This window comes from Haliaeetus albicilla, chromosome 6 (genome assembly GCF_947461875.1).
Source record: "Haliaeetus albicilla chromosome 6, bHalAlb1.1, whole genome shotgun sequence".
Classification (NCBI taxonomy): Eukaryota; Metazoa; Chordata; class Aves; order Accipitriformes; family Accipitridae; genus Haliaeetus; species Haliaeetus albicilla.
The window spans coordinates 168,311-181,018 of NC_091488.1; the positions used below are offsets into that span (position 1 = coordinate 168,311).

General features: G+C 53.8%; 1 long non-coding RNA gene across 2 annotated transcripts; it reads right to left on the bottom strand.

The window, feature by feature from the left end:
• Window positions 1-4,127: 4,127 nt before the first annotated feature.
• On the bottom strand, window positions 4,128-12,619 carry LOC138685616 (uncharacterized). Of its 2 annotated transcripts, XR_011324916.1 has the most exons (4): window positions 12,276-12,619; window positions 9,232-9,290; window positions 6,613-6,711; window positions 4,128-4,290 (listed from the first exon to the last, which is right to left on the bottom strand). It is a non-coding gene; the product is annotated as an uncharacterized lncRNA (long non-coding RNA). The 2 variants fall into 2 exon arrangements; XR_011324915.1 differs by lacking the exon at window positions 9,232-9,290 and having other exon boundaries at window positions 4,136-4,290; window positions 12,276-12,615.
• Between the last annotated feature and the right edge of the window lie 89 nt (window positions 12,620-12,708).

Genomic DNA, 12,708 nt, shown 5'->3' on the forward strand with positions numbered 1-12,708 from the left:
CCAGAATATTTGCAACAGCTGGAGCCCAGCAGGAACGGGGTGGGGGGGGGGGGGGGGCACGGCCCGACCCCCCCCAGCGCCTCCCCTCCTCCTCCCCTGGGCTCCCTCACGGCCCCTCGCCTCGTGCAAAGGGAGCGCAAACGCAGCCCGGAGGGCAAAGGGGACGGGCGGCCAGCGTTTATTCAGTCAGTCGCGTGCCTATCGAGTCCTGCCAGCGAGTCTGCTCCGGGTCTCGGGGCGCCCCCCGGCGCTCCCTCTGCCCCTCGGACACCTCTGATAGCCTATTTCCATACATTCTGTATGGCACGTCTAAATATTGGGATGGTTTTAATATTTTGTACCAGCTGTGGAAACCGGTTTGCTGCTAGGTGACTGCAAAAGTGAGATTTGGTAAATAATTATTAGAAATCTTATACTAACACTACAATTGGAACAATAGACAAAAGTATAGCCAAGCAATTAACTAGCAGAGGTAGGTACTCCTAAGTTTTGCAGTTCTTTGCTCTTATGACTAGATGTTCCTGTACGGTAGATGAGAACAATGCTGAAACTGACCACATGTGATTGAAACTGCGTTAAGCTTCAAGATCAAAGAACAAGGACAAGAATAAAGACTTCAGGGACAGCCAGCAAGAACTTCAAATGGGTCGCTGGTTGCAAAAGCAGCCCTTCGTCTCAAATGGATCCTTCATTGCGCGTGATCGGATGTAGGCAGTACTACGATAATCGGTTGCCATCGTTTTTACGTATACGTATACTAATCTGATTAACATGCAATTAGTTATTCTGTATAACTTGTTTGTGCTAAAGCTGTGGCATGCACGCTAGGTGCAACTATCCGCTGTGTATCCAGCGCTGCAATGAAGAATGCCTGCTTTCTAAAACTCCAAAACGAGTCTTGGGGAGTTTCTTCGACCGGCTTTTCAGTATCGGGGGTACAAGGGAGGAAAGGAAAAAAAAAAAAAAAAAAAAAGGCAGCGGTGTGGGAAAGAGGGGGGACCAGGGGAGGGGCAGGGAGGGACCAGAACGCGGAAGAGGGGAGACAGGGCCCCGAGGGCCCGGGGCTCGCCACAGCTCTTGTTCTTGGCACTGCCAGGAGAATTTGCCAGTTCAGACGCTTCTTTCTGCTCCTCTCCCGCTCCCCTCCTCTTCTGTAACTCCGGCGGCGCGGCCGTCCTCCCCCTAGGAGAACACGCGTCTCATAGGTCTTGCAGGACGAGGCCTCCTAGGCACGGAGCCTCGCTCGCTCGCACGCTACGTGGCCGTACCGCACCGTCGGTGCTGGGTACGGACCCTGCGGTGCAGCTCGGCGGTCTGACCTGCTGCGGACTACGAAGAGGGATCCTTCCACGCGCGGAGAGGCAGGCTCTCTCTTGCCTGCAGCGGGGGGCAGCTGCTGGCCGGCCAGCCTTCCATTTCTTCTTCTCTACCTTTCTGTGGCCTCTCTAGCTTCAGCCGCAGCAGCGCCTGCCCGCAGCCGGTCAGCGCCCCGCCTGTGCCTTTGTGCTCCCGCGCCGCGAGGAGAGGGAGGCCAGGCAGAGAGCCCGTGCAAGCTTTCCTTGCCGGCGGCGTTTCGTCACCGGGAGGAAGCAAGGAGCGCGGCGGCGCCTCCCGCCGGTGCCGCACTGCCGTTACCGTCGGACGGCACGTGCAGGACAGCGGCAGCCCCGCGCCCTCGCAGCCTCCGAGCTGCAGTACCGAACATTGGCCGCGAGGCGGCAGCGGCGAGCGCTTGGCACAAGGCGCCAGCGCGCATGGGCGGCAGCCCAGCTGCAGTACCGAAGTCTGTTCAATAGGTGGCGGAAGAGAGCGCTGGCGAAACGCGCCGCCACGGCGCATGCGCGGCTCCGAGCTGCTGAACCGCGTTTTGGTTGCTAGGCAACAGCAGGAGGGCGTCAAAAGGCACCAGCGCGCATGCGCGGCTCCCGAACGCCAGGGCCGCGTTTTGGTTGCCAGGCGACAGCAGGAGCGCCGTAAACCGCGCCGCCAGGGCGCATGCGCGGTTGCCGAGGCGCCGTGTCGCGCTTTGGTTGCCAGGCAACAGCGGGCAGTGCCGTAAAAGGCGCAGCGCGCATGCGCATTTGCCCAGCTGCCGTAACGCGTTTTGGTTGCCGAGCAACAGCAGGAGCGCCGTAAACCGGGCCGCCGCGCATGCGCCATTGCCGAGGCGCCGTGTCGCGCTTTGGTTGCCGGGCAACAGCGGCCAGCGCCGTAAAAGGCGCAGCGCGCATGCGCCCTTGCCGAGCTGCCGTAAAGCGGTTTGGTTGCCGAGCAACAGAAGGGGCGCCGTAAACCGCGCCGTCGCGCATGCGCTGTTGGGGAGGCCCCGTGTCGCGCTTTGGTTGCCGGGCAACAGCGGCCAGCGCCGTAAAAGGCGCAGCGCGCATGCGCCCTTGCCGAGCTGCCGTAACGGGTTTTGGTTGCTTGGCAACAGCGGGAGCGCCGTAAAGCGCGCCGCCGCGCATGCGCCCTTGCCGATGCGCCGTGTCGTGCTTTGGTTGCCCGGCAACAGCGGCGAGCGCCGTCAACGCGCCGCCACACATGCGCAGCTGTCGAGCTGCTGCACCGCGTCTCGGTTGCCCGGCAACAGCTGGAACCCACCGACACACGCCACCGCGCATGCGCCCCTCCCCAACGCCAGTTCCCACCTTCGGTCACCGGGCAGCAGCATCCGCATCCCCGTAACGATCCTCTTCTGAGCAGCAGCTGGATGAGGGATGACTGACAGCTCAGCCCAGTAGAGACCAGCCACAGGCGGCAACTACTTACTGGGGGCACAGGGCTTACATTGCCCTGCCCCTTCCCCACTCGCAGCCCGGGCCGTCATCTTCATCGCCTCCGTTCCAAAAAGCACCCGAGCGGCTGGAGCGTTTACAGCAGTCAAGTGCAAAGAACAGACAACTCGGGTGGTCGCTTCTGTCCCTGCCCCCCCAACCCCATTATCTAGAGAGGAGAAGCAGCACAGAGACCTGCAAACGGCGGGGGGGGGGTGGGGGGGTGGGGGGGGGTGGTCCCCTGGAGCAAGCCCCGGGGCCTGCTGTATCCCTCTGCATGTGGCATCGGGGTTGCGGGAGTGAAAGCAGCCAGTCAACAGCTGCTGGCGAGAGATTTAAAAAAAAACATAACGCCTGGTTCAGGTGACAGCCTGAAGGCAGGCCACAAGAGACCCAAAGCCGCTTTCTGCCAGAGGGGCAGCTCTGTCCAGCAGGAAACGCCGCGTCCCAGCGCACCAGAGGCGAGCGGCCCACCTGCAAGCGAGCGATACCCTGGCGACCCTGGGGCTCAGTTGGGGTGGGCGCACCTTTCCTCACCTCTGTGCTATCGGAACTCTGCTCTCCTAATCCTGCACGCACGCAAGGCTTCTTGTGCGGGGCTTGTCTCTGATCGAAGAGACGCTGCACGGTGTTACTTACCGCCCCGCCCTCCGGCGTGCCAAGTAATCAGACGTGAAGCAGGGAAAGCAAAGAGGCCTGTCGGGATATTAGTAGTCCTCAGCAGATGACCGTAGAGCCCTCGAGGTTCCGTCTTTGCTCCCTACAGGAGCGTGGCTCCGCACTCCTTGCCGCTCCCGCCAGCGAGCGTCACAATTGCCCTTTGCTGCCTGCAACACGCAGTACCTGCGCGGCCCCAGTACTACTGCCGCTTACAGCGCGAGAGGCGCTCGCTATAAAGCGGCAATGAAGAACAAGGACGGCCCGTCAAGATGGCAGGAGGAACATAGAGAGCCTCCAGCATTAGCCAGGCAGGGCTTGCAACTCACCTCGTGTCGTGGTTTAACGCCAGCCAGCAACAAAGCCCCACGCGACCGCTCACTCGCTCCCCCGCCCCCAGTGGGACGGGGAGACAATCGGAAGGGCGAAAGTGAGAAAACTCGTGGCTTGAAACGAAAACAGTTTAATCATTTAAAAGAAACAACAACAACTTGTAAGGAAAAGAAGAAAAAAAAATGACAGAGAATGGGGTGCAGGCAGCATGCCAGGGGTCTGGAGCCTGACGGATGATGGGGGGGGGGTGTGTGTGTGTGGAATATGGAGGAGGGAAAGGAAGCCGGGTGGGGGGACAGGAGATAGAAGAGCAGGGGATGCGGGGGGAAACAACTCGCGTGGGTTAAAAACTCGAATGGGTGAAGGGGGCGGGCTGAAGCAGCGGGGAGCATATATGGGGGAGAAACACACGCCGGGGAGAGGGTAGGTGAGGGTACAGAGGTGCATGGGGGGACACGGGTGGGGATGACCTACCCCAGGGAGGCCACCCAGGATGATCCACAGCAGGTAACTCACCTGGGATAACCTGCAACAGAGCATCCACACCAGATCATCCACACTGGGAGGACCCCCAGCAACGCCCCTCAAACTGCTTGTGCTTCATCCCCAATCTTCCCCTAACGGGGGAGTTTTTTGCTTTTTCAAAATACTCAGTTTGGGGTGTGTTTCAGTGCTTTTCCACAACATAAAAGGGGGTGATCTTTTGGTTGTGGGTTTGTGCATGAAAATGGGGTGGGTTTTTTGCTTTCCAGCTGCACAAATCCAGGCGGATTTGGCTTTCCCAGGAGTCCCAAAGTCGTTTGGTTTTTTCCGTTGCAGCCCCAGAATCAGAGGGTTTGGGGTTGTCCTGGTTTCGGCTGGAATAAAGTTCATTTTCTTCTGAGTAGCTGGTACAGGGCCATTTTGGATTTAGGATGAGAATAATGTTGACAACACACCGATGCTGTAGTTGTTGCTAAGCAGTGTTTATACTAAGTCAAGGACCTTCCAGCTTCTCATACCGCCCTGCCAGCAGAGGCTGGGGGTGCACAAGAAGAGTCGCTGAGCTAAAGCAGGATTCCAGGTAAACAGGTCAGCTCGAAATACACCACCTCCTTTAAAAGTTAAGAGCTATCTGAACACTTAAAATCAGCATTTAGGCTAATCGATACCATTTTGAACACCTTCTTAGCATACAAGTAAACACTCTTGCCGGTGCTGGAAAACGTCTCCTCCCTTCCTTACAGCACTGCTGCAGGGAGATAACCCTGGGAGGCTGCGGGACGAGGTCGTACGCAATCAGAATCTACGCTTACGGATCCACCGCAACAGCTACAGCCCTTGCGCTCCTGCTGCTGCCGCTTTGCATCTTGCTTGTTTGGTGAATAAAGCCGAAAGTGAAGTGGAAAACTCCAAAGAGCAAAATGAAAAATAAAGAATAAATCTCAATAATTCACTTTACACTAAAAAGGTGTGCCCATGTTTATACACGTCCAATAAAAATACTTATACTGTAAAAGTATTTGATTTTTCCTTTTCCATTACCTTAACTTGCACAGCTCTGAATTCATACCATTGAATTATCTCTCTCCAAAGTACACAGTTATAACGCAACTAGGGGTTTTTGTGCGTGTTACAGAACGCGGAGGGACACCTGGCCAGCTGAGCTGCCCAAGAGAGGTGCTACTGAACTGCCAGGGAAACACACCATTGAAAGCCAGACAGAAAGAAAGTACTTCAGAGCACTCCGTCAAAACATCAGGAAAAAATCCCCATAACATTCAGTTGCCTCTCTTTTTAAACATTTAGAAAAATACCTAACTGCTTACGTACACCTAACATCATATACTACAGCTATTTGGCAGTTACAGTTTAAACAATGCAAGTCAATTTGTAAAATCCCCAGTGCTGCAATACCTCAGACTACCAAAAAGGACTGGCGGATTCCCTAATGCTTTTGGCAGTACCGAAGCATGCAGAGCAACACGTTTTCATGTTATCTCGACTGTTACAACTGAGAAACCAAAGACCAGTGATGCCATCAACTTTAGGAAGATGGGCTGCGCTTGGGTCTTTGGAAGGAAATTGACTTTTTTTTTTTTTCTTTTTTTAAAGAGAGTGAAAAGTCTCGTTACTGATGACTTCTACTGTCAAGTCGATCACCTCTGAAGATCCACTCTGATGGGAAGTTCATAAAACAAAATTTCTTTGAGAGAGAAAGACTTCCATTCTGGAAAATCTCTTTCCAACTGAAGTCAAAATTACACACTGTAGGTTAAAGGAAAAAATACATTACTGAAGCAGTAACTCATCAAAAACACCTCAGGACTCACTGTCACTAGTTACAAGGCTGCTAATGCTTCCTGGGAAAGCCTGGACAACACACAGGTGCGACGCCCGTTTGTCCTGTCTTGTCCACGTCTCTTCTTTGACCTTGATTGCTTTTAGTACAGATGCTAATTATCTCCGTAACGTTTTTGAGTACTACTATAAGATATTTAAAAAAAAAAAAAAAAAATCATTGACTGTAAAAGCATAAAGCTTTTATCGTGAAAACAAAGTCTGTTTCTTCTGAACAGCTGAACTCTTACGAACAGTTTCTTCCCTCTTTTAGTACAAAATTATTTTCACAGTATCATTTACTAGCAAGCACACAGCAACAGAAGATTATGCTTTCAGGAAGAGAAAATAAACTGAGGGAAGTAAACTTTGTATAGGTGTAACATGCTCCGGAACAGAACTTATTTTTAGTATTTGTGTTAAAATATTTCATGTAAAAAAAAGTAGAAGGAGAGTTGGCACACTCTCAACGTTAAAGTCCATACCGCAAGTACCTTTGGAAAAATGCAGACACACGTCGTAGGCGTACCTTGTACTTGCAGGCCACTACGGAATCTTTCCATCTGTCTCGTACCGTCACGGCAGAAGAAAGGGCAACCACGGCGAAACAGTGCCAGCTGACATCCAGCTGAGAGAAGAAGAAAAAACATTAGCACAAAGCTGGGTAGGAATCCAAAGCTGCCTTTTTTTTTTTTTGTGAAGGTTTGCGAAGACAGTACGACTGAGCGGAGGAAAAAGTATTTTTGCGTCATCTTCGGTACAGTTGTTGACACAGGCCACTAGAGCTTTTGCATTTTTTCAGACAACTGTGCCTTTTTTTTTTTCCTTTCTTTTTTGACTCATTGGCAACTTTACTTTCACTAGAACTCACTTTCCTAGATATACGCAGGTGACAGACATAGAGACCTACATACATTTTCTCAAGCCTTAGTATAGCCGAGGCTTCATCACCCTATACGTCGCAAGTTGAGTAGTTTTGCTAAAGAGCACAGCAACACATCTGTCCTTGTGAACTGCCTCGTTGCAAAAAAGGAATCATTTTTTCCAGGCCGTTGCTCCAAACGGTCAAGATCTTTTAAAACCGCAGTTGTGCCACCAAACCCGCTCAGGGTCCCTCCTAGCTTTTGACCGCCCTGAGATTTAACAGGCACACGCTCCATTCCATCTTCCAACAGCAAAAATACGTTAACGCTCTCGGACCCAGAGCGCAACCCTACGGATGTCCACGCACACACCCTGCCGTTTTGATGAGGAGCCACCGAGCAGCCCTGCGAGCACAGCTGCACGCGCCAGATCGGTTTCCCCTACGCCGTGAGTTACCGGTTCCGTGAACGTAGTTTCTGACGCTTTAAACCGAAAACCGTATCTCGACGCTTCGCCACAGCAGAAACGACCCATCGCTAGAACGCTACAAAAACGCAGTAACACCAACTGCAAACCCACAGCAGCAACAGCTCCAGAAATATTTAGACCAGGAACAAGGGAGAAAAATAAAACAGCTTCATCTCACGCACAGGGGAGCGGCAGGCAGAGAAAAGGGTCGGCATTCTGAGCCCTTACAGAAAACGGGCATTCTCCTTCCATTCCTCGGCCCGTCCGTGAAGGTCTAAATACCGCAACACTACCACGGCAACGTCGAGAGTAGGGCACGGCAGCCCTGCCACTGGACTTGCCACTGACCCATGCTATTTACGTAGCAGGACGTGTACGCAGAGGGACACGTTTTGCCACACACAGCCCTGAACTTCCTGAAAATTTACGTTTACCGAAAAAAGCCATTTGGAACATATTGCCAAACAACGTTCGGCAAGAAAGCTTTGATGCCTTTGACACACGCAAGTTTCTGGTCACTTGCTATTTGCTTCCTGTTGCTGCTGCTGTTCTTCCTTCAGAAATTCTACTCGTCGCCAAGTTATTCACTACTGGTTCAAGCATTTGCCTTCCTGGTATTACCAGCACATTCACAGAGGCAAGTAACTTAATTGCTCTTCTACAATTATCCAAACGACAATTACAGCCACGAAAGAGAAGGAGAGGTCAGGCAGCACAAGAGCTCTGCAGGCTGGCACCAGTCAATATTGCACTCTCTAAAATCAAACAACAACAAAACAAAACCGTGACCCTGTAGCCGCCTTTTTTTTTTTTTTTCTTTCTTCTTCTTGCAGAGCTCATCCCTGCCTCAGCATTTTGTCTTGTCAGAGCATGAAGCGCCGGTGATGCGTACCCTGACGACTTCTGCGTGTGATGAATGCCTGTTCCGAAATAATCGAGATCTGCAAGACTGGTGTCATTTATACGGTTTTAATCATCATAACTCAAATTTTATTTACTCACGCATTTGTGAGGAAACTAATTAACTTTTAGACACTGCCTCTCCTTTTTTTGGGGGGTGGGGGTGGAAATGTGTTAGAGACCGAAAAACATTACGATTCAGAGCTCCCAACCACGAGGGAGTGGTGGAGAAATCAATGAAAGCAAAGACCAACAGCAGCAACATCAACTGAAAGTTGGCTTTAATTCCGATCACGTACTTAAGCGACTCTCCAAGTCTATGCCTCGGTCCTAGGAATGACTAGTCCCTTTTTGGAAGGACAAATTTTTTCCACTTAAAAGTCCTAGACTGAAGACTCCGCTGAACGGAATGGGGATTGTCCCACGGGACAACATGCCATCAACACTCTTAATGGGGAAGGAAAAAAAAAAACCCCAAATAAAAATCAAGTTTAAGTACCAGTTCCCATCATGTTTCGCTCATTACATTTCTACTGGCATCTAGGTGCTCAAAAATGAACTACGGGGACACCACATATTCCTAAAAATTCAGTTATACATAAAAAAGTAAAAGGCTATTTCCAGCTTGCCCATCAAATCAGTACGAACAGAGAGAAGAGAAACACTCGACCCTGAAGAAGCTAACAGGCAGCTCTGAATTTACCAGACAGGAAATTTCATTCTTTCCCCTGAAACAAAAACACATCAAGGGACCAGTTCAGGAACAGGGCACGATCTGTGAACAGCAATTTTTCCATCACCCTTTCTGCACTAGCAGCAAATTTGCCTTCTCTGTGGGTTTAACGTGGAGCATCTGTAGCGCCCTCGAACTCGCAAGTGTTTCTCTCCGCTCCCCCAGCCCGATACGTGCGATTACCTGAGCAGCAAGCGGAACTGACCACGCAGGATTTTCTTCGTGTGACGCGGAAGGTTACGCTGGGAGAAGAGGAGACAAAGAAATGAACCTGCTTGTCACACCCAGCCATCGGTGAAAAGACAGGGGAGGATTCTGCCGGAAGGGCTCTGCACCCCAGGAGCTCCCGCCGGCCGGTTTCTCTCCCCTTTGCCCGGTACCGAGGGGACGACGACACCTCGCCCGCGCCCCCTCGCAGGGGGGGCTGCCCCAGGAGAGACGGGGGACCCCCACCTCGCTTCTGCCCGCGGGAACGGACCGGGAGAGACCCTCCACGCAGAGAGAGGAGCGCGGCGTGGATTGCATGCCCGAGGGAAGAGGCCGGGCTCCCCGCTGGCAGAAGGACAACTCACCTCCCTGCTGCTCGGAGCGGCTCGCTGCGGACAGCCCTGCCCGCGCCCGGCCGCTCTTCCGCCGTGCTGGGAGCGCAGTCCGGCCGACGGACGCTCCAGCGAAAAGACGCTCCAGCTAATCGCGCCTCCTGCTCCTTACAGCCGCAGGTACTTTTGCCTCTGGCTAATGCACGCTCCAGACAGCGGACACCCCGCCTCGTTCCAGCTCCCGCTTGCTACAGTTCTGGCTCGTTGAAGCCCCAGCTCCGCACTGAAGCTCCGGCTGATTTCAGCTGCTTCTCCTTACAAGCTCCAGCTACGTGCAACGGTCTGGGCTTTCCATAAGGTTGTATATCAACTGCTGTCAAAACTGGAGCATTGGGATTAAACATCAGAGTTGCACGCCGAATAAATATTCGTTAGTTTGCGCGATTAATTACTTAACAACTATTCTGAGCAGCGCAGAAAGAAGAGCTGGACTCAAAGAGGGCACGTGGGGTCTGAAAAGCGCCTTTCCCCCCCACAGACCATCACAGATGTTGAGTTCGGCCTGCTGCGTGCCGGACTCCCAAACTTCGGCGTCCGACACAACCAGACCCCCATCTCCGGGGAGGGTCCACGCACCCTGCCCGCCCCCCGCTTCCCCCCGTAGCCCCCAACACCCTCCCACCCGCCTGCAAAACCAGCCAAGCCGGCTCCCGCTTTTGGACCCCGCACCAGCTGACTCGGGGCCCGTTTGGGAGCCAAAAAACCCGGCTGCTGAGCCCGTTCTCAAGGCCCAAACACGCAGGGCCGGACCTCTGTTTCTGGGCCCAAAGCCGCGCAGCTCGGTCTGTTTCCGAGCCCCCACATCAGCCACGCGAGCCTGTTGTCAAGCCCCAGGAACAGAAAACTTGTTCTCCATTTCTGACCCTGCAGTGCCCACGGGCGACGCCGAGCGTAAGCCACCCCACAGCCCTGCACCCCCGGGGCCCCACACGTAGTTTCGGGGAGTGCTCGGGACCTGCGGAGGGCCCGGCCCCACGCCTCTGCGGGGCAGCCCCAGCACAGGCAGGGCGTCGCTTCACGATTGCCGTTTCAGGCTTTATTTCCCCGCCATCACCGGCACGGCCAGGCCCCCACCCCAAACCCCCAGCCGAAGCACCCCCGCGGGTAGCCGGGCCCAGCCACCCAGAAAACAAGAAAACCAAAGAGGGTACAAGACAGAGACCGTGGGGAAAGGCAAGGAGAAGGACACAGAAACAGAGAGAGCGCGCGAGGGATAGGGAGCAGGACAGAGAGATGGAGCAAGAAAGGAAAAAAGGACGGGAGGCAGAACCAAGGGAAAGAGAGACAAGGACGGAGAGCAGGACAAAGGGACGGAAGAGGAAAAAAAAAATAGCGACGGGCTGCAGGACAGAGATGAAGGGATTAAATAGACACCGGGAGCATGACAGAAGGACACAGAGAGACAAAAGGGACAAAGAGCAGGCCAGCATCGGAGGGGAAAAAACCAACTGCGATGGGCAGCGGGAGAGAGAGACGGAAAAAGAAAAAAGTACTGAGGAACAGAAAAAAGAAAGAAGCGACAGCTAGCTGGACAGGCGGACACAGTTAGAAAGGGCGGGAGAGGGAATGGGGCAGAGAAAGACAGACAGAAAAGGCAGCGAAAGAAAGCAAGGCAGAGGAACAGCAAGGCGGGGCGGGGGGGGAAGGGACAGGGGTCTGGACAGAGATGGAGAAATAAGCAGCAGGGACAGAGGAAAAGAGACAGAAAGAGGGACAGGGAACATGGCAGAGAAGGAAAACTCAGGACAGCGGCAGGACGGAGATAAAAAACTGGGACGGTCCTCAGGACAGAGAGGAATACGAATGTCCCGCAGGGAGCGGGACAAAGGGATACAGCGAGAAACGACGGGACAGGAAGCAAGACAGCGCGACAGACAAGAACAATGAGAACGAGAGAGAGAGAGAGACTGACAGAGAGAGAGAGACTGACAGAGAGAGAGAGACTGACAGAGACAGAGACCGTGAGAAGCACAGGGGGTTGGGAAACTTAGAAAGAGAGGTATCAGGAGCCCTGCAGAGAGAGGGAGGGTGAATAAAAAAGGGGCAGGAAGCAGCACAAAGGGTCACAGAGAGTAAGAGATGAACAGGAAGGAGGACGGGGACAGTGAGATCCAGAATGACAAAAATAAACAGCAACAGCGAGCAAGACAAAGGGATAGAAACAGAAAGTAGGAAGAAGAGAGATAGGAAGGCAGGGACACAGAGCGGCACGTACAGGCGCAGAGAGGAAAAGAACGCCAGGGCAACAGGCCAGAGAAATTGGGAGGCGGGGAAAGAGGCGGATGCAGATCAGGACAAGGAGATGGAAAAGGAAAAAACAGCGACTGGCTGCAGGACAAAGACGGGGATGGGGCGGGGGGAGAGGGAGAGGGAGCAGGACAAGAACGCAGAGAGAAAAAGAAAGGGGGGCAGTCGAATGAGAGAGAGAGAGAGGAAGGGGGGGAGGAAGAGGGAGCAGGACAAGAGAATAGACAGAAGAGAGGAGGCACAGGGAAGCAAAATAAACAAACAAACAAACAAAAAAACAAACGTCACAGCAGCATGAGAAAGCGAGGCGGTCAGGAGAGGGGGAGGGAGGGACCGGGAGGCACAAGAGGAGCGACAGGGCCCCGAGGGCCCAGGACGCACCACAGCTCTCGCTCTTGGAGCTGCCAGGAGACCTTGCCAGTTCAGACGCTTCTTTCTCCTTCTCTCCTCCCTTGCTCTTCTGTAACTCCAGTCGCTTGGCTGTCCTCCACATAACGGAACACGCGAGCGCCTCGCAGCTCTTACGAGATGAGGCCTCCTAGACACGTAGCCTCGCTCGCTCGCTCACTATGTGGCCGTACCGCGCTGCTGGTCATGCATACAGACCCTGGCGGTCTGACCTGCTGTGGACTACGAGGCGGGATCCTCCCACACCCAGAGAGGCAGGCTCTCTCTTGCCTGCAGCGGGAGGCAGCTGCCAGCCAGATGGCCTGCCGTTTCTTCTTCTTTACCTTTCTGTGGCCTCTCCAGCTTCAGCAGCTCCCGTCCACAGCCAGTAAGCGCTCCGCCTGTCCCTCTGTGCTCCCGCGCCGTG